Genomic DNA, 13,726 nt, shown 5'->3' on the forward strand with positions numbered 1-13,726 from the left:
CTGCCCCTGGAGATAGGTAGGCCGCGAGGTGTTATCCTTAATTTATAGAGGAAGTAATGGGTGGTGGCGGTAATGTTGTTATTAGGAGAGCTGGGATTTAAATCTGTTTTTTTCCATCTAAATCTATTGAATAAGCATTGTTTTTAGTAATACTTCTTTGTCCTGTCTATTGCTAATAATACTTTCTAGAAAGTTACGTTGTGTCCTGGCTTTAAGTACCGTTCTCTCATGAATTTTTATTAAACCTAAATTTTAAATTGAAATAGGTTACTAGCACACAATTTTCAAGTTCCCATTGGCCTATAGCGTGGGTTCTAGACTAGAAGTGGGAAGATTAAGTCTATTGGACTTAATCAATTTCATTATCGTTAATAATTGTTAATTTCATGGGAATTCCATGATGGTCCAGTGGTTAGGATTCTGAGCATTCTCTGCTAAGGGCCTGGGTTAATCACTGGTTAGGGAACTAAGGTCCTGCTTGCTGTGCACTGTGGGTCCCCCCCCCAATAAATTTCATTATCTATTAAGACTATTATATACAGTTCTGTCTGCTATCTGCCTGGAGCTCTCTCTGCTTGGTTGGTTCCTTTCAGCTCTCAGATTAAATGTTGCATCTTCAGAGCCCTTTCCTGACCTGAAATTACTTCTCTCTTCCTACGTCTCTCCTCTTCTGTATCGTATCACCCTGTTTATTTCCTTTATGGCACTTAATCACTTTCTGGAAATGCCTTTTGGAAATATCTTGTGTATTGTTAATATCCAGTAAAATGTTAACTCTGTGATTTTTATCCTTTGTCCATCTTTAGGGTTTATTTTATCTCATAGGCAAGTGCTTCAGTCTTTTTGAACTCCTCCAAGCAGCTTCCTGTGCCAAGGAATGAGGCGCTTTGGATTTAAGGGCTTCTGTGAGGGCCTCCTGTCTTGTTTACCTTTGTGTCCACAGAGCCTGGAATAGCAGTCTTGTAGAATATAATTTCAGCAAACATTGTGAAGTGAATGTAGTGACAACATACTACCTTTTTCACTTGAAAGGTACGGTTGAGGCTTATAGTCTACTGTGCTTTTCAGAGAATAAGCATATGGCATAGCTATATTATTTGATGTGGTTCAGTCGCTGAGTCGTATCCGACTCTGTGACCCCATGAAGTGTAGCCTGTCAGGCTCCTTTGCCCATCCCAGGCAAGAATACTGGAGTGGGTTGCCATTTCCGTCTTCAGGGGATCTTTCTGACCCCCGGGATCGAACCGTCTCCTATTGGCAGCCCAGCTACATTTTTACTGGTTAATAATATCATTCTGTATGGTATATGTATTTTTTAAACAAAATTTTCAATTACCAGAGAGCCAGTCCATCCAGTTTGAAGCCATAGAAAACATTTGAATTAAAAAAACAAAAACAGAAAACACTTGTTCTGTGAATCTTAGAGTGATTCTCAGACTTAATGTCTGTGAGCCCCTTTGACAGAGCAAGGAGATGTGCATGCTGCTCTCTTGTTTGTTTTGATGGTCAGCGTTTCTTTTTAGGTTCCATTTTTGACGTAGAAGCTGCATTAGTATGGGAGGAGAACCAGACCACTGACTGCTGTACCTCATTTAGTCAGTCTTATTTTCCAAATGCAGAGTGCTTCGGGTACTCGGATAAAACCAGGGGAGAAGAATGATTTGGTTGGAGATGCCAGGAAAACTGCACTTTCCGTGCCCGGATTGGTTTGTGACAAGAAGCTCGCTACCTACTGTTTAACTCTGTGCTTTGTTCTGAGTTATTTTTGGAGTAACTTATGTGATGGAAAGAAATAATATAGAGGATAGGAGAAATTGAGGAAAAATGTATTCCCCTGTCCTGGGGAGAAGATATATAAATAGCTAATTTACTGTATGTTCATTTTTAGGGTTTGTTCTGTCGCAAAGGCGTGTGATTAGGTCTCATTGAATTCTTCTGAATGCTTTCCTTTGCCAGGCCCAGCTACTAGATTATCTGGATTCAGGACTACTCAAAATATTTTTTTGCTTGGTTGCCTTCCTTTTTCTAAGATGATTTTAAAAAGCCCTTTACATATACAGAATACTCTGTGCCAATTAACTAATAGTTTTTCTTGCCAGTCATTGAAAGATAAAAGACTTAAAACAGCATCGATTTGTTTGAACTTGTGCAAGTAATATTTTATTTTTGTTGTTGAAGTTAGAATGAAAGGATGGGGAGCATAAGGGAGGGAAAATTATATTCTCATTTATGTAGAAAATAGAAATATAATGGCTTTGAACATGTTGACAATTAAAAAAAGGACCAGGTTTTACGTTTATTATACAACCATTAAAAGCATGTTGCTGGTGATATCTCCCTGGAGTATCTTGGTTCAGGCATGTCTTCCATTTGGTGGGTAAGAAAAATTAGACACACAAAGTCAGTGTAATTTTTCCAGTTACGTATAGAGAAAATAATAAGCGGTGTGTAGTTTTCCTTGACTCTGCCTATATTTTATCCAGTTGAAATGTATATGGAACTCAGGACAGGTGATGTATTTTGTATAGTTTCCCAGCTGTTCATAGTAACAGCTCAATTAAATTTTGATGTTATTCTTCAGGGAGAGGTTTTGTTCTGGTTGCTAATGATGTATATATTGATGTTTTTGAGCATGGACATAATATTTGTGTTCATGTTGATAAGAAAATTGAACTGGATTTCAGTACAAAACTTTTGTAAACATTTTGCGATACAGGCTTTTGTATTTGGGGTTTCTGTTTTTATGATGTTTAGGCCACCGTTGGTTTTAGATAAGAGGAATTTGAATCTCTTGATTCTGTTTTCTTCCAGGGCTGTATGTGCCTCTGCAGGCGTTTTTGGTTTGTGTAGTATATGCACTGAGGATATCTTTGTAATTTTGACATGAGTATAGTATTATATATTGATTAAATTTCTGTTTTTAAATATTAAGGAGTGCAGATATTTTAATCTTTACATGCCAAGAATTCTGGGCTTTCCTTGTTTCCCCCCCTGTAATTGCTGCTGGTGGAGGTGGAAGCCCTTCTCAGTGTTAATAAATGCCATCACCCATTCCCTTCCCCCAGCTTTACACTGGAGCCTAGTTTGCCTGCAGCTGCAATGGTAGGCATCTTTCAGGAAGTGACCTTGGCTTGTATTAATCAAATTCAGAACACACAAAAAGCTTCTTGCTAACATGCTGACTTGATGTAAAATTTTATCGCATCCATTTTCTTTCAGAATGAGGCCATCTTGTAAAAAGAAGATACACAGAAGACTCCTCCAATATAATACATTAAAAAAGCTCTGTAAGACATGTTTGTTTTTTAAAAAAACCTAGATTTTAAAAGTAAAGACGATTCATGGCCAAATGTGCATAAACCTAAATCATGAAGGTTTGGGAGCTGTTACTAGAAAATAACTTGTTTTAATGCTGAATAAAAAGAAAGTCCTGTATGTTAGCATCAAACTTATTTACTATTTAGCTACATTAAATACAATTTAATATTATCTTTAATATTTATATCAAAATATTTAAAAAATAAGCTATAAATTTAATATATAGCTACATTAAATTATTGTGGAAAATTTATATACTATGAATTTATTTGGGGGCCCTTTAGGAAACATGTATTATGAGAGATACTTTTGTATATAGTTTATCTTTGGGTGTTCAGAAATGACTGTGATCTTACTGTGTTGGTTTGGATAAGAAAACTAATATCCTGCTTGGAATCATTTTCTTATGTAGTGGCAGTAACTACAGGGACTTCTACATATAACAGAAGATTGAGTCAGCAGGACTGCTAAAATTTCAACCACCTATTGTATTTATGAGAATATCCTAACTACAAATTCACACAGTTGCTTCTTTAGTATTTAGCTGATCATTATGATAGAGTAGTTAATATAGTCAAAGAAATCTAGGTTTTAAATGTAGGATAGTTGAGGTTTGTGTCTTACAGATCTTTATTTTAACCTTGCTCAGTGTTATATGTAGAAAAGAGTATTTCATGGATTAGTTTGCTAATGTTTTCTACATTTGGGAGAAATTTACATAAAAAAACCCAAAACTTGGAGCTCAGTCGCATCTATTGCCAAGGGGTTCACTTTTGAGTTTATTTGTATAGGAGTCATTTGTGTGTACTGAACTGTTTTAGAAGAGAAATACAGAAAAAAGCTTAAACCTTAGGAGCTGTACCTGCATTTTGGTAGATGTACAGTATGAAAAGTACAGGCATGTTGTGTGTTTATTAATGATTAGGAGAGGAGATAGAGAACTTATGCAAATTAAAAATTGGGGTTAGATAAATAATGGCTTCAACATCTGAGTTATTATTTACTGGAAACATAATCAGCATTATCTGTGATTGTATTGTAACTTGTTCTTAGAATTGCAGCCTCATGGAGATAAATCTATCTGTAACCTGCCTAAGTTCACTCTTTGTCTTGATACCAACATTAATAATTGGTTTGTTAGATACTGCAGGAGAATTTCGGAGAAGGCAATGGCACCCCACTCCAGTACTCTTGTCTGGAAAATCCCATGGACGGAGGAGCCTGGTAGGCTGCAGTCCATGGGGTCGCGAAGAGTCGGACATGACTGAGCGACTTCACTTTCACTTTTCACTTTTCATGCATTGGAGAAGGAAGTGGCAACCCACTCCAGTGTTCTTGCCTGGAGAATCCCAGGGATGGGGGAGCCTGGTGTGCTGCCATCTGTGGGGTCGCACAGAGTCGGACAGGATTGAAGCAACTTAGCAGCAGTAGCAGCAGCACAGGAGAATTTCAAGGAAAATGACTTGATCATTTTTCTCCACTCAAATACCTGTTTAAAATACATGATCTTCAATAAAATTGTCACCTTGAACTTAAAATGTTCTTTGCCTCCTCCTCTGCTGCCACCTTCCCATGCCCCCCATTCCCCCCTAAGAAGGAGAAAGGAACGCCTTACGAGAAAAGGAATACATACAATCCTGGTAGCCAATGAGTTAATGTTCATTTGCAGCCTGAGGGTCAGCGTTCAGTCCCTGTTTCCTGATTGGCTGCTAAAAGGTGAAATTGAAACCACTGTAAACTTTTGACCCTGTAGCAATTCTTGTGGAACGCCTTCCATGGTGGAGCCCAGAGCTTCAGCTCACCTCTCCACCCAACCCCTCCCACCCCCTTTCCTGTATTTATTTTGTATGATCGTGCAGTACTGCATGCGGTTTTTCCAGGAGAGGGGGGAGAGGGAAGCAGAACAAGCACCAGCAAGCGGCTGGCTTCATGCCTGTTTTAGCAACCATGTCATTACTAGCTACAGCTCAGCCAGAGATAGGGAACTTGTTAATAAACTGGTCTGCCAACTGGATTTTTCAGTTTTCTCCTTAATCTCAAGGTAATTTTAAAAATGCAGAATGGTCGTATTTACTGTTGTTCATCAGTGGATAGTATCGTAGTGTAAGCAAAATATATGGCACGATTCCCGAATGTGTTGAGTTAAAAATAGCTTTCATATTCAGCAACCTTTATATATCCCATTAATGTTTCCTATGTCTCTTATGATTTTTACGTAAATGCCTAATGTTTTACAAAAGTTTTCTTTTTTTCTTCTTTGCCTTTGTCTTTTGTTATAAAGAAACTCAATTGGCATTTCATTTCTGACTATGGAGAATAATTGCAGAAATTATCTGTACATTCAAAGTTTGTTACTAATCCCCCCCCCCCTCTTTTTTTCTTGGATGAGGTAAATGGTTCTGGATTTGTCTTCCATTCACATGTAAATAGTGCTTTACAGTCACCACAGAAACCGGTGAACACGGCAGGACTGTCCTCTTCCCTCTCCTTTGACACTGATGTCAGACTCTGTCCTTGTCTTTGGTTACTCCTTATATCCCTGGTGTGTCTGGCAGAGTGTAGCGGGTTGATGCTCAGCAGATACTTACTGAGGGAACATAGTTTTCATTTCAGAAACTATAGTGGCTGTTTGTACCTGCTATTCCTGTCCTAATTTTGCTTACACTTTTGAGGGCCTGTGCAGCACCTGGCATCTGATAGGTGTAGAGCAGACATTTAAGTGAATTAAATGCCTTCCCCAAGGTTATGAATCTGAACTTCCAAAACCTAGGTTTTCTGAAACTAAAGCTTCTTTTTTAACTGCCTCTTTTAAATTTTCAGATTGATTCTACGTAGAACTAAACATTTATTAAAACTTATTAAATGACTATTCAGAATAAGTTATTATAAATCAATTTGGTCTTTTCTAATGTACATCATAGGCTGGGTGGTAATACATGTCAAGTGTTTTTTTTTTTTTAACCCTGTCCTTACTTTACTAAGCCTGAATGTGTTACAATTTGAAATAATTCCTACTACTCTTGTCAGAAAGATGGGTATTTTTGATAGTGTCATCAGTGTATTGCCAGTATTTTCTTGGGTACCAAATACATTTTTCCTTATTTACTTGAACACGAAATAATGGACTGATAAATTTTAAAGAAAAAATTCTTTTTTTCTGTGAAGTTTATATAACTTTAAAAACAGTAACATCTTTTTATATAATTTAAAACTTTCCTATTGGTATTAAACTTACATCCTTTCTTTCCCCTTTCATTAGATTGGTTGTAGTTGATTGTTGTAAGTAAAATCTGGTGTTACAGTTTTGACAAAGGATATATTTATTGTTTGATAAATAATCTCAACTGCAAAAAAAAAATGTTCTTTGTGCTAGTATTACATAATCTTTAAGTAAAACGGGATGTTTAATTGGTGCACAAACTGATTGTTTAGTGCTTTTAAGATGAGTGGGCAACAGCTGGCTTTTCCCAAAGATGGTGGTTCCCCATCTCCATCTATGATTTTAGGAAACTGAGGAGGGTGTCCTTGGGAGCCCTGCCTGCCGCAGCGTGGAGAGAATAATGAGCTTAATATGATTAATAGTAGAGTCCTTGCCCCCTTCCGTACTCAATAGCAGAAGAAAAACACATTCATAATATTCAGTGGCCTCTCTTTGTGCAGTTGGTGTTTCCCAGCATCAGCATTATGTAGTTTGGATTTTCCTCTCAGCTCCCCTCCCCCAGTTTGATTCTTTGTTCTGGCCTCGAGGCACATCTTCTCAGACTAGCTCTTATTAACAAAGCTCAGTTTGATCTCCCTAAGCCCCCAGTAGCTTTCTAGTGATGCAGGTTTTGATAATGTGGATCTCATCAGTCACCTTTATGTTAATTCTAGTAGACAAATTGGGGCTTCCCTGGTGGCTCAGTGGTAAAGAATCCACCTGCCAATGCAGGATATATGGGTTCAACCCCTAGGTCAGGAAGATCCCTAGAAGAAAGTGACAATCCATTCCAGTATTAGTGCCTGGGAAATCCCGTAGACAGAGGAACCTGGTCGGCCACAGACCATGCGCTCATAAAAAGAGTCAGACACAACTTAGCGACTAAACAAACAAACAAAAAAATACAGTCCTTGGAAATCTGCTCTGTTGCCATTGCAGAATCTTGGTTCTAGACTAGTCAACTGCAGTGTCCCAGCGGTTCCATACTCGACAGGATCTTGGTAGATTGTACTTTTTAGACTAGACTAGTACTTTTTAGACTCCTTGCAGTTTGCTGGTAGGGAAGCCAGTCGTTGCTCTGATTATTTGGGGGCCTCTCTAATCCAGCTGCACACTTCTTGGGAGAGGAGAACTTTTTAGATGGTATCTCTTTGTGTTCTGGGGGTTATGGGGTACAGATTGGCTGTGTCAGTACTCCTTTGGGTAGTTCTCATCGGCAGTACAGCATTGCTTGAGTGTGAAGTAGGCTCTCTCACCAGCTTTTCACATTAGGCAGCAGTGCTTGTTTCTTGGATCAGTCATGAGGTACATTCTGACTCAAATGCCTTTTCCTACCCACCCATCTTGTTCTCTAGGTACTAATGTCACCCCATGAACTCCCTCTTACTTCTCAAAAGGAGCAACAACAAAAGAACCATTTCTTTTTAAAAATTACGTTTATTTGTTTATTTTTGGCAGCACTGGCATGCGTTGCTGTGTGCAGGCTTTCGCTAGCTGTGGTCAGCGGGGCTCTGCTTGGCTGAGATGTGCGAGCTTCTGAATCCTGCGGCCTCTCTTGTGTCTGAGGCTCGCAGGCTCTAGAGCTTGGGCTCAGTAGCTGTGTACTGGCCGAGTTGCTCTGAGGCATGTGGAATCTTCCCAGACCAGAGATTGAACCCGTGTTCCTTCCATTAGCAGGTGGATTCTTAGTCACTAGACTGCCAGGGAAGTACAAAAGAACCATTTCTGAGATGAAATTTGATTTAAAACTAGGGCCAGAAAACCTTGAACTTTTTTTACAAGACTTTTGCCTATCTTTTCCCCCTCCACTGTCCTCTAGTTAAATTGAATATAAAAATTCAAGTTATAAAACACTGAATTGAGTGAATTAATGAATTAAAGTCGCTCAGTCATGTCTGACTCTTTGTGACTGAAGGGACTATACATTCAGTCCTTGGAATTCTCCAGGTCAGAGTACTGGAGTAGGTAGCCTTTTCCCTTCTCCAGGGGATTTTCCCAACCCAGGGATCGAACCTAGGTCTCCTACATTGCAGGTGGATTCTTTCCCAGCTGAGCCATCATGGAAGCCCAGGAATACTGGAGTAGGTAGCCTGTCCCTTCTCCAGCAAATCTTCCCAACCCAGGAATTGAACTGGGGTCTTCTGCATTGCAGTAGGATTCTTTACCAGCTGAGTTACCAGGGAAGCTCAACTCATTTAAAAACCAAAGTTGTTTGTGCTTTCTCCTGTTTTTTATTTCTGTGTGGTTAGAAACTCTTGTTATACTATGTGTTGGATAGTCTTGTTTGGCTAATAATTGTTTTTATTTATTGAGCTTGTATATACTAGGTACTAGTAAGTAATTTAAGCATTTTCACTTAATTGTCACAAGAACCTTATGAGTTGTGATACCTGTTTTAAGATGAGAAATCTAAGGCTCAAAGATGTCTTACATTGACCCAGGGTTACCAGACCAGTAAGTGAAAGAGCTAGGAGTTGGTTGATTCTAGATCTGGTGGGCTCTGAAGCTTCTGCTCTTTAGCCATTATGCTAAGAAGGTCAATGATCCTGGTAGCTCAGACAGTAACTAAGTCACTTCAGTCGTGTCCAACTCTGTGTGACCCCATAGACCAGGCTCCCCTGTCCCTGGGATTCCCCAAGCAAGAAGACTGGAGTGGGTTGCCATTTCCTTCTCCAATGCATGAAAGTGAAAAGTGAAGTTGCTCAGTCGTGTCCGACTCTTCCCGACCCCATGGACTGCAGCCTACGAGGCTCCTCTGTCCATGGGATTTTCCAGGCAGGAGTACTGGAGTAGGGTGCCATCGGCTTCTCTCTGGATCTTAACAAATCCACCTCTTATCGCTTTGTCTCTCAATGAATTTTTGCAATGAGACATCAGGGCCTGAGTTTCATTAGTTTTGGCCGAGCTTGAGTCCTGGGAGAGAGCTTAATCGGAGGTCTAAAGCGTCTGCTTACAATGCAGGAGACCCGGGTTCAATGCCTGGGTCGGGAAGATCTGCTGGAGAAGGCAATGGCAACCCACTCCAGTATTCATGCCTGGAAAATCCCATGGACTGAGGAGCCTGTAGGCTACAGTCTATGGGGTCGCTCTTTCTGCTCTTTAGCCATTATGCTAAGAACCTATATGTACTATTGTGGATTGGAAGATGCAGTCCAAGAACTAGCTTACTTTTGGCATTGTCTCAGTGATAAGCTGGAGACTACTGTGATTTTATTAGTAGACACGATACTAGATACAGCAGTTCCTTCTATAACTTTAATTGCATGCCACTTACATATTACCTAGATTTTCCTCTTCTCCCTTCGTCAACAGCGTAATGATGTGATATCCTTCTGCCCTCAACCCTCATCCCCCCATTTCTCACCTTTAATTTGAGCTTCAAAAGTGCAACAGACCCTTCACATCATGCACCTAGATTGTGGTTGGTTGTCTCCTATCTACTGTGTGGATTGGCTATGACTGTGATGTGTTTGTTACTTGGAACTTGTGAGTATATCATTTTTCCTTCCATCCTTTCTCAGCAAACCTGCCAGTTCCAGCATGAATGCTATTAACTTAAGGGCTTAGCTATGGTGGTTGTATCCACAGATAGCTCTAGAATTAGTGGTAGTCAGAGTGTGCTTCGTCACATTTGGAAAATCGAAAGGTGAGAGTGAATGTTTTTATTGGCTCACTTTTTTGTTGCGCTAGAGCCTGCTCCACATTTCCTCAAGTGCAGAAGTCTGCAGTTCTATGTGCTCACATATTTATTGAAGTTTATTTTGAAGAACTGTCCTTCATTTACCTGTCTCCTGTTTAAAATAATTTTTTTTTTTTTTTTGTGAATGAAATGATGTACCCTTTCCCAGAGGGGAAGAAAATATCCAGTACTTTTCTTTCTTTCTTTCTTTCTTTTTTTCTCCCTTTTTCTTGGTTGCTTTATCTATCTATATGGTGGGTATTTATCTTTTTTGGACTTGAGGATTTAATTAGCTTCTTACAGGATATTTATATTGTTTTGAATTGTTAATTTGTTGAACATTCCCTTTGGACTTGGGAACATACCAAGTTCAGATTACCCATCGGGTTTCATCACTCTTCAGAACTTGGAGCTGATCTCCTTCATCACTACTTTGCGTTATCCATGTTTACAAACTGTGACGGATTGTATTGTGTATGCCCTGCCTAATTTTTTTTTTTTAAACAGAGTAGTAATATATGGCAAAATAAGGCATCAAGTTCAAATTCCTAGGAAGAGGCGTCATACTTGATAACTTTTTGTTAGTTTTGTTTCTTATGTCCAGGGACGGGAAAGTTGGGAAATGTTAACTTGTGTGTGACTAATAAGAATATTTATATTAAGAAAGCGCAATAAAAATCAACACCCTTTTTTAATTTGTTTTTGTCCTCAGGATCAAAATACTTGCTGAACAGTGGAGTCAGAGACCAATAAAAACAAACATAAACTACCTGGACAGCATTTGACTGGTTAGCCAGGTAATCCAGCTTTACTTTGGATCCTTTGTAATTTTCTGACTTCACCGTCTGAAGATGCTGTGCACTTTGTGATTTTATGATTCCATTTTAAGCTTGTTTTATGTTATGTTGTCCTCTTTAATGATACTTTTAGTTGAATGAAGGGTCTTGGAATAAGTTAGTATGTATGTATATTCTATTTACAAATATAAATCTGGAGGGAAGGAGTATGTTACAGTTTAACATGAGTTGCTGCCATCAACCCTCTTCTTATGTGTGAATATTTAACATCGGAATCAGCTCCACCCATTTTGACTGTTTCACCTTACAGAGGCTAATTTCCTCAGATTGCTAGTGCTGGTGTGTAACATTTCAACTGACTCCTCTCCTAACTTTTGTTATTGAGTCAGGATAGGAAAAATGAGAATGAGAAAACTATCTGATAGCCGTGAAAGCACTTACGCCTTGTTTAGGTGGTTAAATTTCTTTTTGTTGGTAACATTTTATTCTCTTGGTTGGCTGGGCTTGCAATCTGAGTCATCTTTGAATCCTGCCCGCTCTGATATTTTTAGTAAACAAGCCTTATCTGGTTTTCTATTTTCATGTCTCCTCTGTTCAGTGAACTTTCTGTTACCAATCTTGGCTTCCTAGGCCAAGACCCCGTAATTTCATGCTTGTGTCTGAAATGTCCCTGCGCTGCTGCTTATCTGCACTGTTTGAACCCACTTGGGAATTTGCTAGAGGTTTTTCTTCTGTATATCCCTTTAATCAAGCCTCTTTTCTGTTAAGAGCTTGTACGACTGTTCCCTGGCTTACAGAAAAAAAATACAAACTCCTCTCGCTTACATTTGAGACAGTCCTTTATCTGATACTTTATCTAGGCCTCCAGTATCAACTCTTGCTATTTCCCAATAAAATCCTTCAGTTAATTATGGTATACACCCGTTATATTCTGAACATAGTAGAGAACTATCTTCATAGTATTTATCTTAAAAAATAAAACTTTATATGGAAAGTTTCCAGTTTATATGGAAATTTCCAGTTTACAAAAGTTAACAAAACAGAGTATAAAGAATTATTTAGATATCCTTATTCAGATTCACTCTCTGGTTTTATTATTTGCATTTATGTGGGCTCTTACTCTTTCCTCTTTCTTTTTTGAATTATTTGAGGGTTATGTTACGTAGAATGTGCTGCTTTCCTCTAATACTTCTGCTTTATTTCCTACAAATAGGGTCATTCTCTCATATAACCATTGTACGGTTATCAGCTTCATAAATGGATATTAATATAGACCTGTTGTCCATCTTCCAGTTTTGTCAGTTGACCTAATAAAGTCTTTCCCAGCAGTTTCCCTTGCTTCTTGTAACGGAAACGAGTCTAAGCTCAGGTACTACATGTAGTTATTATTTTTCTTTGGCCTCCTTTTTCCTGGAATATTTCCCGAGCCTCTTCTTTGTCTGATACAACATTGACATTTCTGAAGACTGCAACCCTTCCTCTCCCTTATTAGAATGTTCTTCATTTTCTGTTTCAAACAGGATTAGAATGAGGCCATTCGTTCTTGGCCGGGATACTGCATAGGTGATGTGATACCCCGAGAAAGATGTACAGCTTCTGGAGGCACAGGATGTCTTCTGTCCCTCATTGGGATGTTAATTGTGATCATTTGGTCAATGTGTTGCCTGATTTCTCTGCTGTTAGAGTTTCTCCCCCTTCTTTAAGTGGTGATGGGGGAGGCAATGCCAGTACCATGATTCTCATCACAGTTTGCCCTAGATTTAGCGTTCATTGATGATTCGTGTCTGATCTAATTGTTTACTGTCATGCTTCCAAAATGGTCATTTTCTCACTCCGTTCCCAGTGGAGCTCTTTCATCATGCTCCTGTGTCCTTGTGGGAAATAGTATTACAGACCAAGATACTTGGTAGGTGTCCTTAGTGCTCCTAGATTGTCTTCTCTTCTTGACCCCTTCAGTGGACACAGCTAGGAAATAAATGCATGTTTATACATGTACATACGTAAACATACTTTTTCATGTACACACATAGCAACATGCCTCTACGTAGTTCATAAATCATGTGTTTATGTCAGTATGTCCAGTTTCACTCCACATCTGCAGGGTTTTTTTTTTTGCACCTCTCACTTTATATTTTTATGTCCATTTTTATACCACAAGAGCCTTGGTTCCCAGCATAGTATGTTTACTCATTTGGTCTGTCCTATAATATATCTAAAATCATTTCAGATTTGCTTTGCCCATTTAATTACAGTAAACAAAGTGAGTGGGGAATTTGTATATAGTTTTGCCCAGGACTGAGAGGAAATCCTATATTCATTTTTTTGACTTACATATTTGTATTTAAAATTTTTTCATTTTAAAATTTTTATTGGAGGTTAGTAGCTGATTTACAGTGTTTCGCTAGTGGTTGATTTTCAGGTGTAAAATGCTATATTTTTAAAATACTTGAATTAGTCCTCCCTCATCCTACCTTCCCTTCTCTCCCCATTTTTGTTTCCCACCCTTACTTTCTGCATGATGTAGTTGTGATATTTGTTTGAAACGAAATGAGGTTTATTTATTTGTGTGCTTGAGTTTCAGTTTGTTTTAAAATGCTCCTCCTCATTCTGATTCTGGTTTTATGTTGATTATGTAGAATATGAATATGTTTTCAAAGGTCAAAATTACACAAAAGATACACATTCCCTTCTGTATCTTTTCCACCCTCATTTCCCCCATTTCTCAGAGGAAGC

At 38.7% G+C, this 13,726-nt stretch overlaps 1 protein-coding gene across 7 annotated transcripts in view; it reads left to right on the top strand.

Moving 5' to 3' along the window:
- Positions 1 to 13,726, top strand: part of NCOA3 (nuclear receptor coactivator 3) — a 129,444-nt gene that overhangs the window by 54,603 nt on the left and 61,115 nt on the right. For 5 of the 7 annotated variants that reach the window (XM_069548752.1, XM_069548748.1, XM_069548754.1 and 2 more), the window contains exon 2: positions 10,909 to 10,993. The exons of the other annotated variants lie outside the window; for them this stretch is intronic. The gene's annotated coding sequence lies outside the window, so the exon portion shown is untranslated. The remainder of the gene's footprint in view (positions 1 to 10,908; positions 10,994 to 13,726) is intronic. 7 annotated transcript variants of the gene reach the window in all.

Source organism: Ovis canadensis, chromosome 13, assembly GCF_042477335.2.
Source record: "Ovis canadensis isolate MfBH-ARS-UI-01 breed Bighorn chromosome 13, ARS-UI_OviCan_v2, whole genome shotgun sequence".
Lineage (NCBI taxonomy): Eukaryota > Metazoa > Chordata > Mammalia > Artiodactyla > Bovidae > Ovis > Ovis canadensis.